This window comes from Giraffa tippelskirchi, chromosome 8, assembly GCF_054371585.1.
Source record: "Giraffa tippelskirchi isolate mGirTip1 chromosome 8, T2T-mGirTip1v1.2.pri, whole genome shotgun sequence".
Classification (NCBI taxonomy): Eukaryota; Metazoa; Chordata; class Mammalia; order Artiodactyla; family Giraffidae; genus Giraffa; species Giraffa tippelskirchi.
In genome coordinates this window covers 105303235-105316863 of record NC_137282.1, presented here as the reverse complement: position 1 = coordinate 105316863, position 13629 = coordinate 105303235, and the positions used below count along the sequence as shown (strand labels likewise).

Here is a 13629-nt window from a genome sequence, read left to right as displayed (position 1 = left end):
ATCCTACAACTTTACTGAACTCATTAAATGGAGACACAGAAGACCTCAAATAGCCAAAGCAATCTTCACAAAGAGAAACAGAGCTGGAGGAATCACTTTCCTTGACTTCACACTATACTATAAAGCTACAGTAATCAAACAGTATGGTACTGGTGCTGGCACTGGCACAAAAACAGACACATGGATCAACAGAAGAGAAAGCCCAGAAATAAACCCATGCACCTATGCACCTATGTCAATTAATCTATGACAAAGGAGACAATACTATACAATGGGGAAAAGACAGTCTCTTAATAAATCGTGCTGGAAAAACTGGATAGTTACATGTAAAAGAATTACAACAATATTTAATACCATAGACAAAAATAAACTCCAAATGGATTAAAGACCTAATTGTAAGACCAGATCCTATAAAACTCTTAGAGGAAAACATAGGCAGAACATGCTTTGACATAAATCACAGCAACATCTTTGTCTATCCATATCCCAGAGTAATGGAAATAAAAGCAAAAATAAACAATTGGAATATAATGAAACTCAAAACCTTTTACACAGCAAACCATAAACAAAACAAAAAAAACAGCTCACAGAATGGGAGGAAACATTTGCAAACAATGGGACTGACATGGAATTAGTCTCCAAAATCTATAAACAACTCATGCAACTTAACATCATAAAAACAAAGCAACTCAATCAAAACATGGGCAGAAGACCTAAAGAGACATTTCTCCAAAGAAGACATACAGACGGCCAAGAGGCATATGAAAAGATACTCAGCATTGTTAATTATCATTGTTGTTGAGTCACTAAGTTGTGCTCAACTCTTCCACAACCTCATGGACTGTAGACCACCAGGCTCCTCTGTCCACAGGATCTTCCAGGCAAGAATACTGGAGTGGGTTGCCATTTCCTTCTCCAAGGGATCTTCCCAACCCAGGGATCAAACTCACATCTTCTGCATTGGCAGTTGGATTCTCTACCACTAAGCCACCAGGGAAGCCTCATTAATTATTAGAGAAATGCAAATCAAAATTATATGATCATCTCACACCAGTCAGAATGGTCATCATCAAAAAATCTGCAAACAATAAATTCTGGAGAGGAAGTCGAGAAAAGGGAAGCCTCTTACACTGTTGGTGGGAATGTAATTTGATACAGCCACTATAGTGAAGAGTATGGAGGTTCCTTAAAAAACTACAAATGAAATTATTTACAAAACAGAAACAGACTTACAGACTTAAGAGAACCAAAACAAACTTATGGTTAACAATGGGGAATGGCGGAAGGGGGATAAATGAGGAGTGTGGGATTGACATATGCACACTATTATATTTAAAATAACCAACAAGGACCTACTTTATAGCACAGGGAACTCTGTTCAATGTTCTGTAATAACCCAAATGGGAAAATAATTTTAAAAAATAGATATATGTTTATGTATAACAATCACTTTGCAGTACACCTGAAATTAACACATTGTAAATTGACTATAATCCAATATAAAATAAAAATCTAAAAATTTTTAAAAAGGATCCTATTTTAAAAGGATCCAGAATTTTTGGATCCTTAACATAGGTATGCTTTTGGCATTATCCCTCAATGTAAGATGCAATTCTAGGTAACTTTGGAATACCTACTATGGTGACTTGTTGAGGACACTGTACTCTCATCATTCACCATTTCCTATGTTGTGGGAAAATTTCTCAGGCCTCAAGACCAAGAAAAGCTCTCCTTCACCTGAGTAACCAGTTTGTTTTTGCCTTCTTTAACACTAAACCACATAACAATAATGTTTCTTTCTTGACCTAAATTGCTATAATTCTATCAAAATCAGACTCAAATTTTGGCCCTTTTCCAGCAACTACATAGGATCTACTCTCATACATCCTTGTACACTAACCTCTCCATGACTTTTTTTCCCTTCTACCCTTAATTTTCCCTTTGCTCCAATTTTCTAATCTATTAATTTTATCCTCTAAGCACAGGAAAAAGTTTCCTCTATTATCTGCAAGGAGAAATTCAACCTGACCATGTTAGATGAAGCAATTATACATAATCAACATGTGATTTTGGCAAAATAGGCTACAACTTCCCTTATACCTCTGATCTACTGACAAGAATGCTCCTTGCCCCTTGTTTCATAGTACCGTGACCTAAATTTTTTTTTTAAAAAAGGTAGCACTGATAGCATTGTGCCCAAGAGGAGCTAAAGTGTATTTAATAAATACGTACAAATTTCTAGTGAATCTGAAAGAAAAGGATGTGAAACTGTACTGACAACAAGATTCCAAAATCACATAGCTTAACTGAGAAAAACCCATGAAGGTTTTGTAAAATAATTTTATTATAGACTTGGTTTTTCTGTATCTAGTACTACTAAAATATTAATGATGATGAATGTTAAGTGGTTAGAAGAAAAATGGCAATGATTAATACAGGCCACAACTGCCCAAACTGTATACAGAGTTTATTTGCAGCTATTGATCTAAATGTTCCATCATAAACACACTACACTATCTATTACTGCTCTAAAGTTGCCGATGTCTTGTATGCTGGTAAAGGCTCACTTCTCAGTCCAAACTTCCTTGACCTTTCAACAGTATTCAGCATAGCTAATCACATTCTCCTCGAAACATAATCTTTACTTGACTTCCAGGACACCACTGGTCTTCCTCTTACGTCTCCCTTTTGGCCTTTCCTCCTAGTCTCCTTGCTTGTTGCCCCTAGGAATTTGGTTCTCCTCTATCTATGTCAACTCCCTCAGTGATCCCATTGGTCCCACAACTTTGTCTACCACGAAAGACTCCCCAGATCTCTTTCTCTCTAGCCTGGTCTTTCCTCACCCCCAGACTTATTTATACTACCTTCTTCACATCTCCACCCGGATGTCCAACAGAAATCTCTACCCCCCACCACATAATAGGATTTACTATCTTCTTTGCATTGAATCTTAAACACTGACAAACAACTCCCTAATAAGATAAACGTAAGGCCAAAGCATCTATCTCCTTAGAAACAAGAACCACCACTTGGAATCTTCAAATCATTATTATACTTTCACTGTCTTAAATTTGGCAATGCATTTGAAAAACAGTCTGCAGATGTTTTAGCAGACAATTTATAGAACCCTCTAAACAGACATGACTTCCTGAATTGCTTTTTGGCACCGAATTCTACATGTTATTTATATGCACAGCAACCATGGAGCGGGAGAGTATTACACCTTCTCCAAGAAGCACAGAGAACCATCAGTAGTGTGTAGAATCGACGATTCATTTAAGACCCTGGCTCTTGCAGCTGCCAGATGCCAGCCTACATATCTCCCTGCGTCTGAGGGCCTACGTGGTGATACACTGGGTATCAGGATTTCTTTCAATAACTTGATGAATTAAAATGAGTTCACTCAAAGAATTTGTGTGTGGAAACATCACCTGCCCCCAAAATCTCAGGAACTTGCACTTAGCACAAGATATGAACCACAGCAAGAGGCTAAGTCTGCCAACGAGCTCAGCGTGGACACAAGACTTCAGCCTGGGGACACCTAAAGCCACCATGGCACACACACACTCAGGCGGTGATGGACTTGCCTTGAGTCTCAGGCTGTGTGCTGCATCAGGGCTCTGTGCAGCAAGACTGCTGGGTGAACAGCACCCCACCCTCCCAGTTTACTCTAGAGTCATCCTGGACTCCTCCAGTCCTCATACCCCGCTTCCACGGTGAGCAATTCCTGTTGAGACTATGGCCAATGCACATCGTGGAGCGGCTGTCTCTCACCATGTCCGCCACCACAAGCCTGTCCAAGCACCATCATCTCTAACCTGCTTATGTTGAACACCTCTTTGTTCTCTGGGTTTCCACCCCAGCCCCCCTACAGTCTGTTATCCATACAGAAACCAGGGATCCTATTAAAAGTTACATTCTATCACCCTTCTACTCAAAATCCCCCAATTACTATCCAACTGACTTGCAAAGTAAAAAAAAACAAAATAAAATAAAAGGTTTACAAGGTACCATGATGTGACCTCATCCTTCACCTTCAGAATGTGCCTCTGACCTCACCTTCTACCACTCTCCCATCACTCATTCTGCTCCAAACACCCTGACCTTCTTCCCACTCCTTGAATTCCCCACTTATGTTTGACCTGGGGACCCTTGCACGTGCTGTTCCCTCTGTACAGATCATTCTTTTCCCCAGATATACACAAAGCTGAACCCAGTTTACCCAAATTTTTACGTAAGTCACCTTCTCAGTGAGGCTTTCCCTGACCACTGTGTCAAAAACTGCAACATACCTTGTCCCACACCCCAATACTCCACATTCCCTTTCTATTTTCTCCTTAGGACATACTAGCAGCTAACACAGGAGTCTGCAAACTACAGCCTTCAGGGCAAATCTAGCCCACCACCTGATTCTGTAAGTAACATTCTGTTGTCACAGAGTCGTACACACTCATGTACATAATGTCTATAGCTGCTTTCTCACTCCAAAGACAGAAGCCCCCTGGCCCACAAAACCTAGACTGTTCACTATCTGGCCCCTTACAGAAAAAGGTTGCTGACACCTCGCTCTAACATGTGGCTTAACGTATTGTCTTTCCCTCTCTAAAATAATGAGATCGGGGACTTTTACTTGTTTTTATTCATTATGGTATTCCCAGAGCCAGGACAGGCCCTGGTGCATAGTAGGTGCTCAATAAATTTATGTTGAGTAGATGGAGGAATGAATAATGAATTTCATATGGCTGAGTTGTAAAATATAAAAGACACACTGATGACTTTTCCATAAGTCCTTTTTATTTTTAAATGAACAGAAAAATACCTAAAAGTATAGTGCAATAAATTATTAACACTCACATAACCACCACCCAAGGAGGGAAACATGGCTAATGCATTTTCAGTTAAAACATTGTGTTTCCCTAAAATCCACAGCTAAGAAAAATGCAAAGTGGAATTATACCTGACATGAAAACTCTATTCACAGCACAGCAGAGCCCTGGTTCACTCTGCACACCCTGCTTCTTAGACACTACTCTAGTGTTTGCTGACTCCTTCTCAGACAATACATACTTCAAGACAAAGGAAGGACAGGAAAAGTTCTGGACCCTCACTATAAGCCACTCTGTTAACACTCATGTTAAGCTGCCTCCCAGTAGGGCTTACGGCATTTAATACAACCATCCCCTCTTATCTGGGGTCCCCAAATTCAATTCTACTCTCATATCAGCACGTATCACTGAGGCTCCCAAGTATTTATGTGAGCCTCCAACTTCATTTTCCTTAAGCATTTGTGATCCCTCAGAACAAAGAATTAAGACAGTCACCCTCAACTTCTCTCCCTCTATATTTCTCTTCCATCTATTAATGAGACACTGCTGCTGGTGCCCAGAGAATTCAGGGGAAAAAAAACAATCTATTTAGAAACAATTCTGGCTTAACCGCTGTGTCAATTCCTATCCATATCTCCCTTCCCCGGAATTAGGGGGGACGTTTGCATTAAAACAGTATCTCTCTTACTTAGAATGCACCTGCTCAGGCTGATGAAGCCCCAACTGGAGTCATAATCCTCCACTTTTGAGATCACTAGCATTCTAGCAAAGTGAATTAACACGTCTGGTGAGACATAAGGAAAAAACATCAGGATCTGTAAAGCCAGAATCATCCTCAAGTGACGTAGGAGAAAAGGATGGACAGAGAGGCAGGAGGGAAAAAAGCATTAGCGAGGCTGGGGGTAGGGGGAAGCATTTTATGTTCTCCTAAAAAACTCACAGGAATGTTCAGTCACAATTTATACATAATTAATATTCCATACATGAGACTACTGCCCACAGACCTCAATTCTTCTCTAAAACCAGGAATGCTACATATTGCTTTGTTTTTACAAAATAAAACATGTTTTATTCTAAAGTCCACGAAGGCTGACTGCCGTAACAGTATCACGGAAGATCTGCCCATTCTAATTTCACATGGTAACTTCTTCATTTATAATAAGTGGTTTTTTTCCAATAAAAACACCACACCCACATGTGGGGTTCTCAGTCACTCAGTCACGTCTGACTCTTCGTGACCCCATAAACGGTAGCCCGCCATGAGATTTTTCAGTCAAGAATACTGGATTGAGTAGCCATTTGCTCCTCCAGGGGATCCTCCCAAGGCAGGGATCAAGCTCCGGTCTCCTGAATTGGCAGACAGATTCTTTACCACTGCACCACCTGGGAAGCCCATGTCTCATATAACGTGCAAAATTCAGAATTGTACTGAGCCTTTGAAACAGTTACAGGTGTAATTCTATATGGTTTTGAGGTGGAAAAGGATAGTCCTGTAGTTCCATGTATCCTCCCACTCAGAGATATACATACACACCATACAGTATCATCACCTTCTAATAAAAGTGCTGGTGAAAAAGGACAAGCTATGCCTTTTACTCTGTATCAAGGTTTCATCTTACAGAGTTAAGCATAATGAAGTATGACTTTCCCTAGAGAATATTTTGGAAATGATGCACTATCATTCCTGGGTAACAGCTATTTTTAAACACTAACACAAAAAGTGACCTCACTAAAAATGTTCATCATAAAAAAAAAATTAAATCCACTAATTTTATTTCTTTCTAGACACACAAGAAAGCAAAGCATCATTGTGATAATAAAATAAATAGATATGCTGAAAAGGTATCTGGCAAAACGTAGGCAAGGTTAATGAAATTTAAAATAGTCGTTGGAATGGAGTCTTTTGAGAATACACATAAAGATATCTTAGTCACATTGAACCAGTGGAGGGAAATTAGTTGATTTCCCCCAGCAAAGCCACTGTGGCATATACAGGAGCTCCTGTACAGACTCACAAGCACACATCTGTACCTGTGTGCATGAGGAGAGAGATGTATCTATTGGGAGAAAAGAGGATAAGCAGCTCAACAAAATTCTACAGGATCATGTGGGCACTGAAATCGTAACATGAATTTTTATGAGTTTTCAGGGAGGAAAAAAATATTTCTCACAAAAGGTTGGTAAGACCTGACAGCTTTGAGTACGTGAAGTACATACACCCCCGTGTTCCCCTTGCCGCATCACTGCTTTGCAGGTGGCACAGCAGTTAACTCAGCACCCAGGGAGCCCCCACTGTGTTCAGGGATCCAAGGTTCAGGACAGGAACCACATCAAGACCCAAGGGTAAAATCCTCCAGAGACTCCAGTAGAAGTAACCAAATGATGGCCAAAATCTATTAGATGAGCTAGTCGGGACTTAACCGGTGGCTCAGCACTAAAGAATCCTCCTGCAATGCGGGAGACGTGGGTTCGATCTCTGTGTTGGGAAGATCCCCTGGAGTAGGAAACGGCAACCCACTCCAGTATTCTTGCCTGGGAAATCCCATGGAGAGAGGAGCCTGTGGGCTACAGTCGGGGTTGCAGGAGTCAGACACGACTCAGTGACTAAACCACCACCAGTCTCCTCTCTGCCACCATTTTCACCATCCACATCGCCCTCCACATGGGTTATAGGCCTGCCCTGGGGCAACGGGTGGGCACACAGAATGTTGCATGAAGACAATACTATATTCATAAATGGTGTTTCAGTTGGAACCTCCTCTTGCTGGCTTAACAACCAAATATAGACACGGGCACCCTAGGAAGGGAGAGAGGTAGGCATATTTTTCCGTTTCTTCTCTCTCACATTCCAAAATATCCAACAGTTCAGCAAAATTGAGTCAGAAAAAAAAGCACAAAAAACCTTTCTCTTTTTGTAGAAATGTGTACTAGCAATCCTCAGACTACTAAAGGAAATAAAAAGCACGATACTCCTAATAGGAATGACACTTTCTAATAGCTGCCTTGCTATTTGAGGACCCACCCAAAGATGATCAGGATAAACATTTCAAGTTGCATCCAGTTAATCTGAGGCCTTTCAAGCTACCATGTTTGTTGTTCCTCGATGAAAAGAAAAGTGTTCAGCTCTGTAATGAGACATTTGTCCAAAAGTTAGGTTGTAGTGAGGATATAAATTTACAAGGAGCTATGCTTTCAAACACACACACACACACACACACGTATACCCACACACACACCCTCTTCGAGTCTTCTGAAAGTTACAAAACATTCATCAACAATGCAGTAAAGCAGTGCCAAGAATGCAAAATCCTTTGCTAATCTGAGGACCCAGGTCAGTGTCTTTTACATAAATCCCTCCAGTCAAAACTGGAAGTCAGGAAGGACCTCCCTGGTGGTCCAATGGTTAGAATGCCATGTTTCCACTGCAGGGGGTACAAGTTCAAGTCTTGGTCTAGGAACTAAGATCCTGCATGCTGCATAGTGCAGCCAAAAAAAAAAAAAAAGAGAGAAGAAAATGAAGATCAGGAGAAAATCAAGTGTAAAACTTTAGGTAGTTGAAAGACAAACAGATGAGTTCCAATAATATCCCTGTTACCAACTGGGAGACTGGCCACCAATGACAGTTCTCAGACACGCCTGTCCCCTCACCTATGACATGAAGACTCTCCCCTCAACCTAGTGGGCCTGCAGCGAGGACTGAAAGGACGTATGGAGAGTAACCAGCACGGCCCCTGTTCATGAAGGCCCTGGGTAAATACACCTGCAATAAACGTGACCCTTCTCCGTATGCCCCTGGGAGCCAGGCCAACATTTCTACCGTCCCTGGCTGCTCACAGAACCACCTGGCAGCCGTCACCAGACAGGCAGGCAGAGTCACAATCTCCCAGTTGGAGTCTGGCGTGTCGAAGCTCCAAAGGGAATTTGAATACAGTCAAAGCTGAAACCAAAAACACTGTCATACCACCTATTTCTCTATTCCACCCCGGCTGCCAGAAACACAGGCTAAAATTGTGATTATGCTCCTAGCTTTCCCAGGCATTATCTTTCCCCCTTTAATAGTCTGCTTTGGTGAATTCTTTTTTTTTGGGGGGGGGGACACACCATGAAGCATTGCAGAATCTTTTAGTTCCCTGACCAGGGATCAAACCCATGTCCCCTGCATTGGAAGCACAGGGTCTTAATCACTGGACCACCAGGGAAGTTCCTGGTGATTTATTTCCTTAACTGTCATTGGCCTTTCCACATTTGTGCTCCTACAGTAAGCTACCTCAAGGTGCTACGGAGAGACGGCTTACGACAGAAGAGTAAGCCTCTTCAGCCAGAGAAACAAAGAACCAAGACATGGGAGATGCTTATCTGGCATGGGGTACATTCTACCCCAAAACTTAGAGGCTTAAAACAACTATTTCATCTTACTTCACAATTTTATGAGCCAAGAATTCAGACAGGGTTCAGCAATTCTGCTCCAAATTTTTATATATATATATATATATTTTTAAAAGCAACTGTTACAAAAGGTTGGTCAATCTGTTCATGTACAACTTTTTAAAAAAAAAATCCAGCTCCTCTCTGCTTCTACTGACCAACTGTGAGAGAAGCACTGGTTTTTACACCAAATTCATGAGTTTCATTTTTCTTAACTGAGAGATGGAGATTTTCTCATCTTCCCTGTAAGATCACAAGCAGGATTAAAAAAATATATAATGTAGTTCCCTGGAGGTCCAGTGGTTTAGGACTTCACCTTCCAACGCAGGGGGGTTGGGTTCAATCCCTGGTCTGGGAGCTATGATCCCATATGCCTCTCGGACAAAAAACCACAACATAAAACAGAAGCAACACTGTAACGAATTCAATAAAGATTTTTAAAATGGTCCACATCAAAATTCTTTAAAAAAATTTATGTATGTAAGCACAAGTGCCTAGCACATAGCAGGCTTCTAAAAAGGCCTGTGCAGAAATGCTTTAATATTTTCAAAAGCTAGGGAGCCACAGTCAGTTCTAATATACTGCATCACAAAACTCAAAATATATTAAGATATTGCTTCCGCTTTTATTCGAAGGTAACTTAAGTGCCTCATCCTCAAATTAAGTGTTTTCTTTCACGTTTTAGAAAGAAATTCAGTCCATCAAATCATTACTGAAAGATCCTGTGGTTTCCTTTCAGCCCAGATGTGAATATACAAGGTGTCTATTCCCAAGGCTCAGCCTCTTCGGTTGCAATCGTTTTTTTTCCTGGCTTTATATATTTTTATAGCATGTTATTACACAGATAATTGAGCTTTGCAATTCAGCAACTGATTGTGGCAAAGAGCTACCAGCAAGGCTGTCAGGGAAATTAATTAGCAAAAGGAAAAAAAAGGAGCAGGACTTACCAAGTATCTGCATGAGGAAGTCCTGGACTTCTCTCTAGAATTTGCTTTTGCAAACATTTTTAAATGTTTGCCTGTTCAGAGGATGGAGCACCCACACACACTCACACAGATGCCCCTGCCAGCTGCTTACCCTAGGGGCTTGAGAAAGCAAAACCCTGGTTTCCCCAGGGCCACACAGAACTTGTCAAGTCAGAACAGAAGCCCTTCACCTACAAGGGGGCCAGCCTTGGGCTTCATCTTCTCCTTGACCAGCTCTCAGCAGTCATGGGAAGAGGACCAGGAGCCCCGAGCCATCCACTCGGATGTCCAGCCAGCCTGCACTGGCCTTACGCCAGGCAGGTCTGCCTGACTGCTGACAGCCAGCCAGCCAGCACTGCCAGCCTTCCAGAAACTGATTCTTACATATAACTTCAACATGTACTCCTAAAAAAAGTTTTAAAACCTTAAGATGTTCACAGATGTAGAGAACAGACTTGTGGACACGGTGGGGGAAATAGAGAGAGGGACGAATGGAGAAAGCAGCATCGACATATACACACGATCGTGTGTAAAACAGACAGCTGGGGAGAACTGGCTATATAACACAGGGAGCCCAGCCTGTACTCTGTGATGACCTAGATGGGAGGGACGCAGCAAAGGGAGGGAGGCTCAAGAGGGAGAGGATGTATGTATAACTATGGCTGATCCTCATTGTTGTACAGCAGAAACCAACACAATGTTGTAATGGAAAAAAAAATTTTTAATAAAAAAAACGTATCTGCTTTGAGCCCCATTCTGAATCGCTCCCCTTTGACAAGAGGACATGGAATGAACGTGAAAACCTTACGCTCTGTACCCACCTACAGTCATCAAGCTAAAGTGAGGGGGTTCTATCCTGGAGTTCTTTTTGGCTTAGTCTTTCAGGGCCAGCACCCATTTCAGAGCTTCCCTTAAGCTGCTGAACAAATGTGTTTATTCATCCAAAGACTTACGGCACACGGGAGGCAGCTGCTGCAGCTGTGAGGATGAATAAGGCAGGGTCTCTGCTCTCATGGAGCTCAAAGTGTGGTGAGGACAGTGCAGGCGGGTGAGTGACGCCCAGGGCCAGAAGCCACGCACGTGCCGGGAGGGCAGAGGGGATGCACGAAGGGAGCTTCTCTGGTCTGTCTGCACGAATCTCACACTGTTTTAGTAAAATCGCACAGAAGGGCAGCACCAAGAGGTATATGGAGTAGTGGCTTCCCCGGTGGCTCATCGGGCTTCCCCGACGGTTCAGGGGTAAAGAATTCACCTGCAATGCAGGAGTCACAGGAGAGGGGGGGTTCATTCACTGGGTGGGGAAGATCCCCTGGAGGTGGGCATGGCAACCCACTCCAGTATCCTTGCCTGGGGAATCCCATGGACAGAGGAGCCTAGTGGGCTACAGTCCACAGGGTCGCAAAGGGTTGGACACGACTGAATCAACTTAGCACACATGCAGCATTTCATCCAGGAACCTACGTTTGGATCGTGGGCACAGCAGGTCTAAAACCTCAATTTACAAAGTTAGACGTACCAAAACAACAAATAAAACAACCACTCTTTTCTTGAAGTCAAATGAATTCCGATTCCAAAGCCCATGGTAAAGAAACTGATCCCTCAGAGCGGTTCCTGCAATGTGGCACCAAGGGGAGCCTGCCACACTTGGTGCTCATGCTCGGCCAGCACCCAAGGGCCCTGGAAATCCAGCCTGCCTGTACTGCCATGCCCACGGGTGCCCCAGGATCTCTGCCAAAGCAGGAAGCTCAGGTGTCTAAGTTGTAGAGCTCCCAGGCCCCACCCAGGGGCCAGTGGCTCAGGCCGCCACCAAAGATCATGAACCCCAACCCCCTGGTACCCCACCCACCCTACCCCTTTTCCCAGTTCGGGCAATCTGCTTCCTGTCTCCCCTTCCTCACTGGAAAACCATCCTCCAGGCCAGGACACACAGTGTTCTCTATTTCTTAGGCACAGACTGAGAAGAATCTGTTCTTCAAACTGCTTCAGTTTCCTATCCCCAAGGCAATGAATTACCACTGTCCCAGTTTCCTCTTAAAACATCAGAGAAGGAGAAAAGCAAAGAGCAAAACAGAGGTTTAAAAGCTTAAAAAAAAAAGATTTCCCTGTCAGAGGTGACCCCCTCTAATAGAGCATCACAAGTGATGACTTGTCTTCAGCTGTATAGATGCACCTCCCACAGGACAGGTCCCCAATTCTCTTCCTACTTGTGGACCACGAGAGGTTCCTCTCTCCCCAAATCACCATCCCAGCAGCCCCTTCCTGCTTGGCCGTGTGTGAAGTACCATGTCTTTTCAGCACAAAAGAAGTCTGCCAGCTCAAAGAACAGGAGGAACTCCCTCTAAGAATAAGCAAGTTGGGGTCCCTTGCGTGGTCTTCCTTCTGCAGCACAGAAAACCTCCAACAAGATTTGCTTCATAGCTTAATCTAAGATTGGGATCTCACTGCCCTCCTCAAGAGTCAAAGAAATCTAGACACCCAGACACCTTCCCATTAGGGCAAATCAACTCCTTGATTTCACCGGCCAGACGATGCAAGGTTTACAGGAATAGCCGCTACCCTCTCAATCATCTCATGCATCACCCAGGCTGTCTGCAAGCTCCGGGTGAAGAGTGAATATTTAGTTTTCAGAGTTAAGATTAATAGCGTAGTTGTAACTGTAAATTTCAAAAGTCCAGAGCACACACACTGTGGTTAGAATAAAAATAACTGGGACAGAGAATCTTTGAAGAAGTCATGGAACTGGCCAGACAGGCACCCGGGGCTCACAGGGTGCTTTTTTCGTTATTTTTCCTGAGGGAAAAGTGAAGAGTAAGATGTGCTAGGCCAGGAAAGAGGGGGGGGGGCTAAAAGCTGCTTCATCTGGGAGCTTCAAGTTAATTATAAAAGCAGAACTAGCCTCATCTTCCTACCTTTGCTAGGCCATACGTAAGTAACACCATCTCTAAGTTCTCCCCACTAATGCCATAAACTCATTTTCTCCAGCACCCCGGCTGTGCAATTTTGCAGCTTTTGCCAGCAGCCCCCATGTCACACATGGCCCCCACACTGGTAGACCATGACTGCTGCTGCTGCTGCTGCTGCTGCTAAGTCGCTTCAGTCGTGTCCGACTCTGTGCGACTCCATAGACGGCAGCCCACCAGGCTCCTCCATCCCTGAGATTCTCCAGGCAAGAACACTGGAGTGGGTTGCCATTTCCTTCTCCAATGCATGCATGCATGAGAAGTCGCTTCAGTCGTGTACGACTCTGTGCAACCCCATGGACAGCAGCCCACCAGGCTCCTCTGTCCACGGGATTCTCCAGGCAAGAATACTGAAGTGGGTTGCCATTGCCTTCTCCATTCACTTCCCTCCGCACCTGCAAATGCAGGGAACTAGTTACCCTGGCAGCACCCAAGGGCCCTGGAAACCCAGCA

General features: G+C 43.4%; 1 protein-coding gene across 4 annotated transcripts in view; it reads right to left on the bottom strand.

Annotated features, from left to right (window-relative positions):
* The window catches only part of MAST4 (microtubule associated serine/threonine kinase family member 4), a 603242-nt gene that overhangs the window by 568823 nt on the left and 20790 nt on the right, over positions 1 to 13629 (bottom strand). The gene's annotated exons all lie outside the window — the stretch shown is intronic.